Raw genomic sequence first — 15,636 nt, forward strand, 5'->3', positions numbered from 1 at the left:
TAAAACAGAAATACACCGAAAATATTCATAAAAATGTGTTTCCCCGTACAGTCTGCATCTTTCTATTTTTAACTCACTGTAAAATATGTTTAGAAGGTTGAGGATGCAAAATGGTTCTACATTCAGAAGTTAATTCAAGCCACTTTAAACCACTCCTAATCAGAGTACAGCGCAAAATCTGTTCCATTCATTGCAGTCCCCTTAATGAGATTTCGGCAAGCAAACCTTGCATTTTAGTCATGTTTTTAGTGGGGTTTTTTCCCCACATTTCAACATCGTCAGTGGCATGTCAATTGAAGTCTCACAGGATTATTGTCTGTTAACACCCTACAAATTAGAATATAGCAACCTGTGCACCAATTCACAATAGCAATATTTTGCTGACAAAGCACGCCCTAATATGCACTCTGTGGTACTTCAAATAAAATGAATGAGACTAGAAATGCCACAGTTTTTTTGTACTGGATTCTTTCATAGAACCTAAAAGAGCACTGGCTGATGGGAGCCAGTACAAATTGGGTAAGGCTAGTAGGTCTGTTTAAGGTGGCAATGGTCAGACTTGGTATCCAGGCTTGCCTGTCTAAATATACCCACACTCTAGATAAATCTCTCATGCCTGGGAGGTCGAGGAAAGCAAGATGGCCAACTAGAGGTGCCCTACTGTAGCTCCAGACCATGGATAGCACAATCCTGGCACAGTCTGTGTTGTCCCCCCTCCCCATCCTATGGAGGTGGGCATGGGTACATAGAAGCCTGGGAGCTGCTACTGGGCCCCAGAGGAATTCTCTGCTCAGCACAAAAAAAACAAAAAAAAGTGTAACATTCTCCGTGAGGGTCTCACTCGGGAGCCAAGTGGAACACTGCCCGGCCGGATGCCAATTCGGACTGCATGAAAACGTAGGATGCCTGGAGTTCGGCTGATGAGAGTATTGGGACCTGTGGCCTGGAGGAGCTGCCCATCACAGGTGGCAATTAAGATGACAGCCATGGGAGAGAAAAAATGCTGAAGACGCCAGCCTGCCGAAACTCAGGCACAGACATTCGGACCCGTCTCCCCGGCTTGGAGCTCTCCCGGAGATGCGGCCCACGGGTAGTCTGCTCAATTGAAACTAGCATTGAGCCGAGTGAAGAGGAGTGGAGGGGCACCCAGGCGGAGTGCAAAGGGCACAGTGAAGGTGTGGCTGCTGTGACGTGCAGAGCTCTTTGGCACCACATGCGAGACGGGAATAAAGGGACGCCTGTGAGGACTCGGAGCTCCTGACTGCTTAATTGGGGACATGAATGGCCTGGTGCACTGCAAGCCGAGACTGCAGCCCCAGGGTCCAGCTGCGGTTCCAATGCTCCACTAGGGCATCTGAGTGCCAGGAAGAGGCGGTAGTTGCTGAGGTGCCACCTGGACTAAGAAGATGGAGCTTTACAGGTGCTTGACAGGGGAGGCCCCACCCTCTGCGGCCTACCTAGGAGGGCTGGATCGCACATACACAGCCAAACACATGAGAGGCCAGACCAGACTGCTAGTGTTGAGGGGAGATAACTCCATGGTTGGGTGGGCCTACAAATTTGCTGGGAGAGTGCTGCGACAGAGGTGAGCCGCTCACTGTATTCTAGGGCGTATTCAATCTACTTGCAATGCAGCTATGCCTTGTCTCAGAGGTCATAACAAGTACAGATACATATATTCTAAGGAGACCAGACGCATGGGACGTCAGAGTGTGCTAGGACGTAGGAGATGGGACAGAGGTGCACCCGGACAAAAAAGGCTCCGGGAACTCAAAGCGATGTCCTGTGTAGACACAGACCGAGCTGGTGCCTGGCCAGATGGTCCCCAAAGTGTCGGTATGTGCCAGGTTCAAACAGATACAATACAATATAGTTCATAGAACCTCTCTCTCCCTAAGCAACTACACTTCATATATCCATCTAGGGATCAGCGCTGCCCTCGCTGTGGGGGCTGCGGAGGCGTATTTCCTGCATGTTGTATGGCACTGCACAGTTAGGCCCTCATTCCGAGCCTGGCGGGCGGCGGAGGCCGCCCGCCAGGCTTCCCCCCTCCGAAATACCGCTCCGCGGTCGTAAGACCGCGGAGGGTATTCTGAGTTTTCCCCTGGGCTGGCGGGCGGTCTTCACAAGACCGCCCGCCAGCCCAGGGGAAAACTCCCTTCCCACGATGACGCCGGCTCGTAATAGAGCCGGCGGAGTGGGAAGGTGCGACGGGTGCAGTTGCACCCGTCGCGTATTTCAGTGTCTGCTTTGCAGACACTGAAATACTTTTAGGGGCCCTCTTACGGGGGCCCCTGCCGTGCCCATGCCATAGGCATGGGCACGGCAGGGGCCCCCAGGGGCCCCGCGACTCCCCCTCCCGCCATCCGGTTCCCGGCAGGAGAACCGCCAGGAACTGGATGGCGGGAGGGGGAGTCGGAATCCTCCATGGCTGCGGAGCGCGCTCCGCAGCCATGGAGGATTCCTACGAGCGGCGGAAAGTCAGCGGGAGACCGCTGGCTTTCCGCGTCTGACCGCGGCTAAACCGCCGCGGTCAGAATGCTCGTAGGAGCACCGCCAGCCTGTTGGCGGTGCTCCCGTGGTCGGTGGCCCTGGCGGCCACCGACCGCCAGGGTCGGAATGACCCGCTTAGTGTCTCCTACTGGCTCAAGATATTGTTCCAGCTTAAACATGCGATGGGATGTCCCATGCAGGATTAAAAAAATGTGTGTTGGGACTACTCCCAGACAGCCTGAAAAAACAATTAAGCAGGAACTATCCAATGCTAGGACTCAGTGCTGAAAAGGCGTTTCGCAATTCATTGGCTGAGTGCAAGATCCCCAACACACGAAGCATAAGTGAAAAATCTGTTTGAGTAGGGTGGGGCTGAGGAGGTACATGAGACAAACTATAAGGGACGAGAAAGAGGAAGACGCCCTGCCTGCTTGGGGTACAATGACGCAGGCAATACTGGAGCCTCCTGAGGGTGTTCGACCTCACACTGGCTGATGAGCTAAGACAGAGGGGTTGCTCTGTGATGGGGGGGAAAGGGTACCTGTATACTTGAACCCAGCTGACACCCACACTGGGGAATCGTAATGGGTGAACAGTGAATTAAACCAAGGTCTTTCCACACAGTGTGAATCACTAATAATATGGAAGCTCAGGGGGAGGGAATAGAAGGAGCATGAAAAATGTGTAAATATTGGTAATTTTGTTTGGTTTGTTTGTAGATTATGCTACATTATTGTTTCTGTATTGCAAGCACAATAAGTCAATCTGCTGCTGCTCTACTGATAGAGGTTGAGGATTGTTTAAGTCTGTTTGTATTGAATTTTCTTTCCAGCTCAGTATGGCTAAGCAATTCAACAACCTGTGTACCGGCCTATGGCCTAAACTGATAATGTATGAAAACTGAAAATGTATCTTGTATGTCTTTAAAAAATGCCAATAAAGAAATCTATTTAAAAAGGTATTTCATGCCTAGCCTCTTGCCTAGTAAGGCGGCCCTTAAACAGACAAGCTTGTAAATGTAGAGGCTCATGTGTTCTACTGGATCATCAGTTAAAAAACTAAGATTACTGTTCATAAATTCCACCTTCTCTATTACATTGTTTCACTTTGAAGCCTTTGACACCAGTGCAAAATATAAAAGCAACTAATTCTTAGGTCCGTATGTATCTAACATACAATATATTTAGCAGTCACTTTTCTCTAGATACTCCTCATGGGCTTAATCAATGATATTTCTATGTATGAGAAGTTACAGAAAACACTTCCATGGGTCCAATACTTTTTCAAACTGATGTGGGTAGCTACTACACTGGCAGATCGATATATCGTTGCCTTAGTGCTCAAACAAGGGAGACAGTGATGATCTCCTTAATCTTGCTATGTTGAGAAGGGCCACCACCGTACTAAGGCTACAGAATAGTCGCTGGTACCTAGTAGTTGTTTCTTCTCCCCATATCCCAAGAATACATAGCTGCAATGAAAAGAAAAACTTGTTATACATACCATCGCTTTCTCTCAATAATCCGAAGTTGCCAGACAGTCCCAAATGGTGTGCAAAAATGTGCCCACCATACTGCATCCTCTGAGGCACAAACTGGAGTTCAGCCGTCCTATTTTCACAATTACTTCCCTTGTTTAATAAACTCCATGCAATATGTTAAACCGGATTAGTTTGAAGCCTTTTGGAGATGCCTGTAGTGCCTCGCTCCTTTCTTCTTCTTATAGGAGTTCTAGATCCCTCTCCCACTTTGCATAGAGGCTTAGCAATTTGTCTGGAAGATGTTACTACTATCTTTTTATTATATATATAAGTAAAATTGCTTTCTGTGCTAGCAGTTCTATCAATATTCTGTCTTTCAGAAGAGCAATGTTCTTAACCTGCATATATTTAGGTACTCCCACACGTGTGGCAGGTTTAAGGTATAAATAAAGGATGGCATCCCCCTCCAGTATCTCGTATTCATCCTTAAGCAACTGAAAATGGTTTAAGGTTGCATTCCCCCGACATCCCTCAATTTGCTGATCCCAATCAGGCCCAAACCTCCAAATCCCTTGAGTTTCAGCATCTCACTGAGCTGCTACGAGTCCCAGAGTGGAGTTTCCCTGGTCAAAATTGCCTTCCTTCCCAGCTGTTTCAACGTTCTAGCCCATATCTGCAGGACTATTGGCATATAGGTTGGCCAGCCTTACCTGCCACCCTTACCATAGAGAGCTGCCTAATCCAGCACACAATCAAAACATGAGCAGCAGAGGCAAAAAAGACAGGGAGACCACAGCAAGGATGCAAGGTCTAACCGTACCATTTCACTAGACCCAGTTTTGATTGGAACCACACCCAATAGCAGTTATTTCCATGCAATATCTTGCTGGAGAAGGATTTCCTTTGTGTTGTTGGCAGGGTTTCATTCAGGTGGCTGAAGTGAGTGCTGTACCTGCACCTGAAGAGCCTCAGGTCATTCAAGATGAAGGATATGCATCTCCACAAAATGCCTAACCGGAGGCTCCCCCTGCAGGACATAAAGCCAGTCATTAACTAGCACCAGCTGGACTGCCCAGAAATATTTCTGTACATGTGGGAGGGCCAGACCACCATCATACACCTGTGTTAATTTGAATAGTGCAATACTTGGTGTGCCACCATTCCATAATAAACCATTGGAGCTCCTCCTCCAGAGACTGGAGGAATAACTCGGGGAACCACAAACAGGATATTTTGCAATACACAGAGAAATTTGGGGAGAAATATCATTTTGAACATGGCGGCTCTGCCTAACAGCATTAGCAGCAATATTTTCCAGCAGCTTGAATCCGCCCAAAACTTTAAGAACACATTCTCTTTTAAAAGGGGTTTGCTGCATTCCTGTAACAAAGATGACCAAATAATGAACCCACCTGTTGCACTTGCAGCTGTCTTCTATATGGTGCTTCAGGAGTCCAAGGTTACAATGGGTAGATCATTGATTTTTTTTCCAGTTTACTTTAAATCCACTAGATTTGCAAAAATGTGCACCATTTGCTTAGGCCTATTTATGGAAATCCCAGAATCAGACAAAGCAGGACATCATCCTCAAAGTGATATTCGCTCGTCCTACTCTGGACCCCCACCTTAAGGCTCACGCCAATGGACCCTCTCTCACCTAACATTTAAAAGCTTCCATTGCAAGAGTGAAGATCATGGGGAGAGAGGGTAGGCAAGTATAGTTCCCCAAGACAGAAGAAATGGCTGTGAGTACTCCCTATTTATTCTTAAATGTGCAAGGAAATCACCACAGAGTAGTCTAACTCACCCTAGGTACTCTTGCCCAATATTCATCATCTTCAACACTTGAAACATGTACACCCACCCTAGTGAATCAAAAGCACTGGAGGCGTCCGGTGACATAACTGTAGGCTTAAAAAGGGTTTCAGAGATTGCCATATGTCCGCCGAAGATTCAGTCTCATACCTCAGCCTGGAAAAAAGCCAGACTAATATGGGTGTACTAGGGCAGCTATAAACTTAGACAGTCTTTTGCCAATATTTTGTCCAGTATTTTGGTTTCAACATGCATAAGAGAGTTGAATACTAGATATGGCTGACACATGGACCAAGATAATAGGCATTTTTGATGTCTAATGCACACCAAATGAGTTAAGTGTGTCATCCCTAATGAGGGAAAGCACCGCAGGCTGGTGGCTCTCCCATCCTTAATACACATGTTAATTTATTAGTGACATGCGTATTTGACTTACTGCAGTTACATAGACGGTCCATTTCCTTCTCTTTCTGCATGCAGTATGTGCCCAGAACTTCCAGAAGGTATTTTTGCCTACTATATTTCAAATCAAATCAAAAGCATTTATAAAGTGCGCTACTCACCCGTGAGGGTCTCAAGGCGCTAGGGAGAGGGGGTTACTGCTGCTCGAAGAGCCAGTTCTTGAGTTGCCTCCGGAATGCGAGGTGGTCCTGGGTGGTCCTGAGGTTGGTGGGGAGGGAATTCCATGTCTTGGCCGCCAGGTAGGAGAAGGATTTCCCTCCTGCCGTGGTGCGGCGGATGCGAGGGACGGCGGCGAGTGCGAGGTTGGCGGAGCGAAGTTGGCGGGTGGGCGTGTAGAAGCTGAGGCGACAGTTGAGGTATTCAGGTCCCTTGTTGTGGACGGCTTTGTGTGCGTGGGTGAGGAGCCGGAAGGTGATCCTTTTGTTGACGGGAAGCCAGTGCAGGTGTCTCAGGTGGGCGGAGATGTGGCTGTTGCGGGGTATGCCAAGGACAAGGCGGGCGGAGGCGTTTTGTATTCGCTGCAGACGTTTCTGGAGTTTAGCGGTGGTTCCTGTGTACAGGGTGTTACCGTAGTCCAGGCGGCTTGTGACGAGGACGTGGGTCACAGTCTTTCTGGTGTTGGCGGGGATCCAACGGAAGATCTTTCGGAGCATGCAGAGGGTGAGGAAGCAGGAGGATGATACGGCGTTGACTTGTTTGGTCATGGTGAGAAGAGGGTCCAGGATGAATCCGAGGTTGCGTGCGTGGTCTGAGGGGGTTGGTGCGGTGCCAAGGGCTGTGGGCCACCAGGAGTCGTCCCAGGCGGACGGGGTGTTTCCGAGGATGAGGACTTCCGTTTTGTCTGAGTTCAGTTTCAGACGGCTGAGTTTCATCCATTCTGCAACGTCTTTCATTCCATCTTGCAGGTTGGTCTTGGCGCTGGTGGGGTCCTTGGTGAGGGAAAGTATCAGCTGAGTGTCGATGGCGTAGGAGGTGATGTTGATGTTGTGTTTGCGTACGATGTCGGCGAGGGGGCTCATGTAGACATTGAAGAGAGTCGGGCTGAGCGAGGAGCCTTGTGGGACGCCGCAGATGATCTCGTGGGGTCTGAGCGGAATGGTGGGAGGTAGACTCTTTCGGAGCGGTTGGAGAGGAAGGAGGTGATCCAGTCCAGGGCCTGTCCTTGGATACCGGTGGAGCGGAGGTGGAATATTAGGGTTCGGTGGCAGACGGTGTCGAAGGCAGCCGAGGAGGATGAGGGCGACTGTTTCTCCGTTGTCCATCAGAGTTCTGATGTCTGTGACTGAGATGAGGGCGGTTTCTGTGCTGTGATTGGCTCGGAAGCCGGACTGAGAGGGGTCGAGTAGGTTGTTGTCTTCAAGGAAGTTGGTAAGTTGCTTCACTGTCTTCTGTGTTAAGATTGATTTTTGGGGGGGGGGGGTGTCATATTCTTGATCATCCATAAACCCCTTCAACATGTCTGCCCATGTCTCCAAACAATCAGAAACGTCCTCCTCTTTTCTAGATGCCCCGTTGTGCATCTTCTTGGCCACAGCCAAGTGACTCCACAATATCCCAGACCCATGCGTTATGTTAAAAGTTTTCTAAAGCACAACAAATACCCGGAGGTGTCTTAGTGCTAGGCTGATGAACAAATTAGACGAGAAGTATTTTAGGAAGTTCTAAATAAGCAAGTCTTTTATTGTTTGTAAAAATTGTGGTAGATCAGGAGGGTTCTTGATGTCCAGAAGCAATGCATTCCAAGCTTTCTTAGCCCCACGAAAGAAGCTCCGGCCTTACGAAGTGGCCTGTTTGAACTTTGGGACAACGTTTTTAGCTTTCTTGGATCTTAGTGATCGCCCAAGAGAATACAACGCCAGGCCAACCGTAGAAACTCCTGGCCCATATAGTGGAGGGCCTTGCAAGTGAAGCAGAGTGATTTGAATTTGATTATTTGGCATATGGGTAACCAATGCAGCTTTTTAATATCCTTTGACACCAAACAATATTTGGGAAGCTTCAGAAGGAGCCTGGCGGCTGCATTCTCAACCATTTGGCGGTTGTTCAGGGTATATTGATGAGCATTTAGGTAAAGACTGTTGCAATAATCTAATATGTACAGAACTAGTGCAGTGATCAGCGTCTGTGTCTGCTGAAGATGGGAAGGGATGCAAGGAAAAATGTTTTTCAACATTTTAAGCATTAGAAAAATGGAAAGGCTGTGGCACTGGCTTGGTCCTAATAACTATACTTATCATCAATAATGAAGCCTAAATTGCAAGCCTTCTTCGCCGGGGTGGGGAGGGGGCCTATAATGGAGGGCTAACAGGCCAAAAACCAGACAGATGGATGGGGGGCAAATGCAGTGACCTCTGTTTTATCAGAATTAAATTTCAGACTATTGCTTCCCATCCAATAGTCAACAGCCTGCATGCAGTCACAAAGCTTGGAGCTGCCAAGAGATCTAGTAGGAGAAGCAACGCACTCTTCCCTTGATCTAATATTACTCGTAAGTCCTCTGTGGCTTTTAGTAATGCTTTTTCAGTTCTATGGCCATTGCGGAAGTCAAAGTGGGTTGAGTTTAATAGCTTCTTTTCTAAATCTCATAAGCTGAGCGTTTATAATTTCTTCCAATATCTTAGCTGGTAGAGGTAAGCAAGAGATCGGACGGTAATTTTTGTCGTGACTGGATCAAAAGAACTCTTTTTTCAACAATGGGAGCACTGAGGCCTTCTTGCGGATGGAAGCAAAACGTCCGCTTTGAAACATCAGTGCAAAAGTGGTGGACAAAGGACCAGCTACTATTTCAGAAACTAGCTTTACAATTTTGGGTGGGCATGGCTCGAAGGGGGAGCCCAAAGAGGAGGCCCTGATAAGCCTTAGAACCTCTTCAAATGAGGAGGGGTTAAAAGGGGGGGGGGGGGAGTTTTGTAAAGACTTCAAATGAGAGGTTGTATCCCAATCTTCGACAGATGGTAAAAGTGAAGTGCCGGATAGGCTGTTGTAAATATCTTCAACCTTACTCTTAAAGAAGACAGAAAAGGTGTTGCAAAACAATTGAGTCATGGGGCCTGCTTTGGAAGGTAGACTCTTAGAGAGCATAGTAACTGTCTAAAACAGCTCTCTAGAAGAGTTATTTACCTCAAGAATTCTGTTTGTGAAGTAGGAGGTCGTTTTAGAGGTAATAAGCGATTTGTATTTAACTAAGTATTGTTTGTATTTGATTTCTTCCTCTGGGTCATACTTTGACCTCCAGAGTCTCTCCTGTCTGCGGCACAATAGCTTTAAAGCTCTGAGTTCTGAGGAAAATAATGTAGCCAATTTATGGAATCGATTCCAAGAGGGTCTAGCAATTGGAACGGTCGAGTCCACAGCCGCTGAGTGCCAGGTGGTATCCTGCCCAGCAGTCAGCCCAGGGCTGGCATCCAAAGATGGTAAGGAATGGTTCAGGGTTGAAATAAAAGAACTGGTCTGAATCTTATGCCACGGATGGGAGGCGAAGGCCATTATGACTTCCCTGCAGGGGAGGCTTCCTCGTTTAAGAGAGATATTAAATAGGACTTCATTGTGATCGGTCCAAGCTAAAGGTTTGACTGCGCTATTACCTACGGAAGGGTTGCTAGGAAAGATACCATCAAGTGTATGACCTGTTTGATGAGTAGCAACAGAGACCTTTTGAATGATATCAAAGCCCCGTAAAGGACTGATGGAGACCTGCTGTGGCTGAGTCCAAGGTGTCCTCAATGTGAAAGTTAAAATCACCCAGAACGGTGAAATCTGAACCTAAAGTCTGAGATTCTAAGGGACTACCCATTTCCTTTATAAAAGGAGGTCTGGGGCCTGGCAGGTGGTAGATTAATTTGCTGTTAAAGGATTGCATACTGGTAAGTAACAACAAAACTGAGAGGGCTTTGCACTGCTGGGCCAATATTGGACAGAATTTGGCCTCGATAGTCGATCTAAAAATAATTGCTAGGCCGCCGCCATGCTTCCTACTCTATCATTCTCTCCACAGAAAAGCCCTCCGGGATAGCAAAAGACAAGTCAGGGGTACAAACTTAATTTGCCTAGGTCTCCGTTATAAATGCTAGATCAACTTTATGGGACTCCAAGAACAGTGAGACTTTGGTATTGTGCTTGGCTAAGGATCTGTCAATTAATGACAGTGCTCGCGATATAGCGCATATGGGTGCCTCTAGACTTGCTGTTGCAGGAAGAGGGTCGTATTGTAATGTTTGTCAGTACCTCTAGAAAGATGTATGCAGAGAGTTATGCCACACTTGCAGTTAGAACATTTACACACTGTTGTAGGGGTATCTTGAGTAAGATCGAGGACCGGACACAGGATGGACTTACCCATGTTGAGTGATAGCTGTTCGCAAAGTGATACTGAGTTTGGTGCCAGATATGGGTCGCGACGGCCAGAGGGACTGGCAATTGGTGCAATCCAGATGCAGACAGGCACAGACAGCTTGCCTTAAATGCGCCTGTGGCACGCCCCCTCCACGGATGTGTTAGGAGCTCTGAAATGGCCTTGCATCTGAGAGGGGGACGTGACTGGGGGTGTGGTTTGGCACGCTCTGTGGCACATCCAGGAAAAAAGATTGGCCAACACAAACACTAGACTGGTGTCCAGCAACCCCTGTAATCCGGTGGCAGGCTCCTCTCCACTGAATTACTACTAGTAAATAAAACTTAATTAAAACAATGGTGAGAAAAAACACACATAAAAGAATTAAAAACGAAGGGACAAAGTCTTCGATCTCTGACAAGGCAGGGAGCCAGGCACCTACCACAAAGCTGGCTGAAACTGCTTATAAGGAAATTAAATACGTGCTCGTCTCAGGCTCTGTAACATCTGCGTGGAAGTGAGTTAGGAACTCTGAAACGGCATTCCATCTGAGAGGGGGTGTGGTTTGGTGCGCTCTGCGGCACATCCAGGAAAAAAAGATCGGGCAACACAAACACTAGACTGGGATCCAGCAACCCCTGTAATCCAGTGGCAGCCTCCTCTCCACTGAAATACTACTGGTAAATAAAACAATTAAAACAATTGTGAGCAAAAAAAAAAAAAGGTTCAAGGCCTTTGATCTCTGATGAGGGAGGGAGTCAGGCACCTCCCACAAAGCTGGCAGAAACCACCTACAAGGAAAATAAATGCATGCCTGTCTCAGGCTCTGTAACGTCATGTGCACAGAAGAGCCATGTGTGCCTATCCAGCCATGAGCCATTCTTCTTTTTTTGCTAATACCAAGCTGAGAAGTGCAAATGTGGTGCATCTGGTCTTTCTTAAGCTTTGGAAAGACCCCCAGCAAAAATTATTTGGGGGGAGGCTTCCAACTGAATTCCTGTCACTCACTCTTTCTTTGTGGCCACTGTCTCACAAAAGCTTGACACCTTGTTGCAGTGTAATGTAAGGTGCATAAAGAAAGCCTCAGCTGCTCTGCGCAGTGGTCAAACAGAAGACCTACCCTGTTAAATCCTCCAAATTCACCACAATCAGGTATCTATGAAGTGAAGACTTTACATATCAAGGTTACCAAACGACTCCCTGAGCCCAATTGCCTTAAGAATGCAGGTGATGGACTCAGAAAATCAATCAAGATTTTCCTGGCCATTCTGGCAATTTTTGTATATTCTAGAAGTTGTATCAACAAAAACGAGGGTCCCTGCTATAATATAGTAGCTAATCCAGGGAAATTATCAATTAAACATCTCAATATAGCTACTCTTAAATCTTACTACATAAATATTCAATAAACAGAAGCTGATAAATATATTTTGATAGGTATGACATGTGTATGTAACACTTATCTTCTGTCAGTTGGTACAGTGTCTAATGGCACACAACATGTACCTACTAATTCATTTAAGCATACTTAATTAGAACAGCCATATATTTCTTAAATATATTTATTTTATTTATAATCATTTCTAATAGTGAATGTATCAAAAACAATAATATGCAGAATTGATAAAGACAATACAAAGGAGATTCTACAAGTTGACCCGGCCTGACCGTGAAAGTATTGTGAGCCTCCTGTATGTGACATTACCCCTCTCTCCAGCGTACCATTGACATATCACAGATAATGTGTTTGAACGGCTATAGGCCTATACATTAAGTTCTCTTACAAACAGGGTCTTCTCAAGACTCTTATTACCCTTTCCCGGACCAGTCGGACGCATGACATATGGACAATCCACTGGTGTATTTTTGCCTCTCATCAATAATTCCAACAGTGAAATTTCACAATGCATTTCACCACACAGCTGCTTCTCCTGTGGATCACCAAGTCGCATTTTGCAGTTGCACTGCATAATAGTACAACTCTATTTCAGGGGGCAGAGGCCCTAGGCTGTCTCAAGTACAGCAAGGAATTGTCAGCATACAAGATGTCTAAATCGGTAGTGTTGCATCAAACACGTAAAAGTTAATGAGAGGAATGCTTTCAATGGGTCTAACCACTGGCAGTTGTTCGAGTTGTATTCCAACCCATCATTCTTTTGCCCACCTTGCCACCTCAGTTTGAGTCCAACTATAAGCAACTCAGCCTTGATCCTGCTCCTACAGGAAAAGTCAAGCCAGAACTCCCAGGTACTTCCTGAACCTGAACACATGCAACCCAAGACCGGTCTCACTCTGACTGGGGCCTTTCAATCAGGTGTAACTTGGTTCCAGTGGAACAGCTACAATAGGACCCACATCTGGGCATACCCTTGGTCACTTGAGTTGTTAAATTAAACACACGAAAGGAGATGGGAGGAGTGTCTCCAGCTGTCTCTTCAGTATCCAGGCAAATAGTATGCCCAAAACATTTCCTTCCCAGTGTAACTTCTTGTGATTTTTTTTCCAAGGTAAACTTGTCTAGCCTGTTCCAAATGCCCCCCAGACCTTCCTAGTCTGTTTTTGACTTTAACTCAGAAGACCCTGCCTCCCTTTCTTGCAGCCGAGCCATCCTGGCCCCCTACTCTTCCAATTCCTTTTGCTGCTGCTCCCTAATTCCTGCTTCCAGTTGTTCTCTAAATATGTATTTACTGCTGTGGACAAGGCATCAAGGCAGGTAGGGTCCGAAGGAACACCCAGGAAGATCTCCCCCCCCCAGTACCTCCTCCCTCCCTGGCAGTACTTCACAGATTATTTTCCATTAGAAGAGGAGAGAGGTCCAGCAGGAATCTGCCCAATTAATTTGCTGTGGGAATTTGAGATACAGCATTTAGATTTACAACTGAGTTGACTATATGGCTTGGGAATGAACAAGAAGAGTGCTCCCTGGCTGTAAGATGGGTCTGCAAGAGCTGCAATTATGCCTGGTTCTATGTGTTGCTTTGGGGAATGGGGGCATGTGTCAAGGTTACCATCTAGTAGACAGCTGAAATCCCCTGTCTATGTTATGGCACATCTATATATCATATCAGCAATTTCCATATTTCTGGGGAACAAACGTTTATCATCAGTATTAGAGGCACATGTGTTGATGAAGAACAAGTTACTTACCTTCGGTAACGTCTTATATCGTAGAGACTAACTCAGTTTGAGCCCAACTATAAGCAAATGAGCCTTGACCCTGCTCCTACAGGAAAAGTCAAGCCAGAACTGCCAAGTACTTCTTAAACCTGAACACAAGCAACCCAAGACCGGTCTCACACTGATTGGTGCTTTTCAGTCAGGTGTAACTTGGTTCCAGTTGCACAACGACAATAGGACCCATATCTGGGCATACCCTTGGTCACTTGGGTTGTTAAATTTAATACACAAAAGGAGATGGGAGGAATGGCTCCAGCTGTCTCTTCAGTATCCAGGCAAATAGTATGCCCAAAACATTTCCTTCCCTGTGTAACTTCTTGTGATTTTTTTTCCCACTGTAAACTTATTTAGCCAGTTCCAAATGCCCCCAGACCCTACCAGCCTGTTTTTGACTGCAAGTCCGAAGACCCTGCCTTCCTTTCTTGCAGCCAAGCCAACCTCCAATTCCTTTCGCTGCTGCTTCCTAATTACTGCTTCCAGTTGTTCTCTAAATAATTATTTAATGCTGTGGACAAGGCATCAGGGCAGGTAGGGTCCGAAAGAACACCCAGTAAGAACTCCCCCCACACCCCTTCCATTTAAACCCCCTCCCTCCCTGGCTGTACTTCCCAGATTATTTTCTATTAGAAGAGGAGAGGGGACCTTGCAGGAATCTGTCCAATTTATTTGATGTGGGAATTTGAGATACATCATTTAGATTTACAACTGAGTTGACTATATTGCTTGGGAATGAACAAAAAGTGTGCTCCCTGGCTGTAGGATGGGTCTGCAAGAGCTGCAATTATGCCTGGGTCTATGTGTTGCTTTGGGGGATGGGGGGCATGTGTCAAGGTTACCATCTAGTACACAGCTGAAATCCCGTCTATGTTATGGCACCATCTATATATAGTATCGGCAATTTCCATATTTCTGGGGAACAAACGTTTATCATCAGTATTAGAGGCCCGTATGTTGAAGAAGAACAAGTTACCTACCTTCGGTAACATCTTATCTCGTAGAGACTAACTAGCCACAGATTCCTTACCTTTGAATATCCCCAAGCATCAGACTGGATCCAGAAGATTTTTTAGCACTCTCTCTCCACGCCAGTAGGTGGTATCATTCGGCTCAGTGTCATGCATGGTTCAGATGTAGGTGCCAGCTCAGCTTTCTTATGTTCGTTGCTTTTGCGAGTTCCTACACCAGAAGCGCGCAGCCATGATGAGAACTGACCGTTGGTGTTGAAAAGACTAAAGCCCTGAAATGGGTCTTTCTACACCTGAACCGGTTCACAGAGCGCAGAGGATCAGTAAGGAATCTGCAGCTAGAGTCTCTACCAGAAAGGTATTACTGAAGGTAAGTAACTTGTTCATCTGATAGAAAATTCTAGCCGCAGATTCCCTACCTCTAAATAGATACTCAAGCAATACCTACCCAGAGGTGGATCTGCAAAACTGATTAAACCAAGAAATCATGCAGGATTGAAAGGGAAAAGTGCTAGTCAGGACAGACCTGACTGTTCAGGCAGTAAAGCTTTGCAAAAGTGTGTAGGAATGCTCATGTTGCTTCCTGACAGGAGAGGAACGCAGAGGTCGCAGCCTTGGCTCCGGTAAGAGTGAGCCCGCAAGCCCTCAGGGGGTTGCTTCTTGGTTAATGCATAGCAGATCTTAATACACAGGACAATCCATTGTGAGATGGTTCTTTTCTGTGCATCTTTATCTTTCTTTGCTCCCACATAACCCATGAAGAGTTGATCGTCCACCCGGAACATTTTTGTGTGGTCATGATAGAAAGATAATACTCTTTTTGGGTCCAGGCGGTGGAGTCTTTCCTCTTTTTTAGAGGGATGAAGTGGAACAACAGGGATGAGATGCAGCAAAGACGGCCGGCAGGGGGATGT

General features: G+C 46.6%; 1 protein-coding gene across 3 annotated transcripts in view; it reads right to left on the reverse strand.

Annotated features, from left to right (window-relative positions):
• The window catches only part of LOC138288194 (coiled-coil domain-containing protein 107-like), a 139,426-nt gene that overhangs the window by 67,039 nt on the left and 56,751 nt on the right, over nt 1-15,636 (reverse strand). The window lies entirely within an intron of this gene.

This window comes from Pleurodeles waltl, chromosome 4_1 (genome assembly GCF_031143425.1).
Source record: "Pleurodeles waltl isolate 20211129_DDA chromosome 4_1, aPleWal1.hap1.20221129, whole genome shotgun sequence".
NCBI classification, from domain to species: domain Eukaryota; kingdom Metazoa; phylum Chordata; class Amphibia; order Caudata; family Salamandridae; genus Pleurodeles; species Pleurodeles waltl.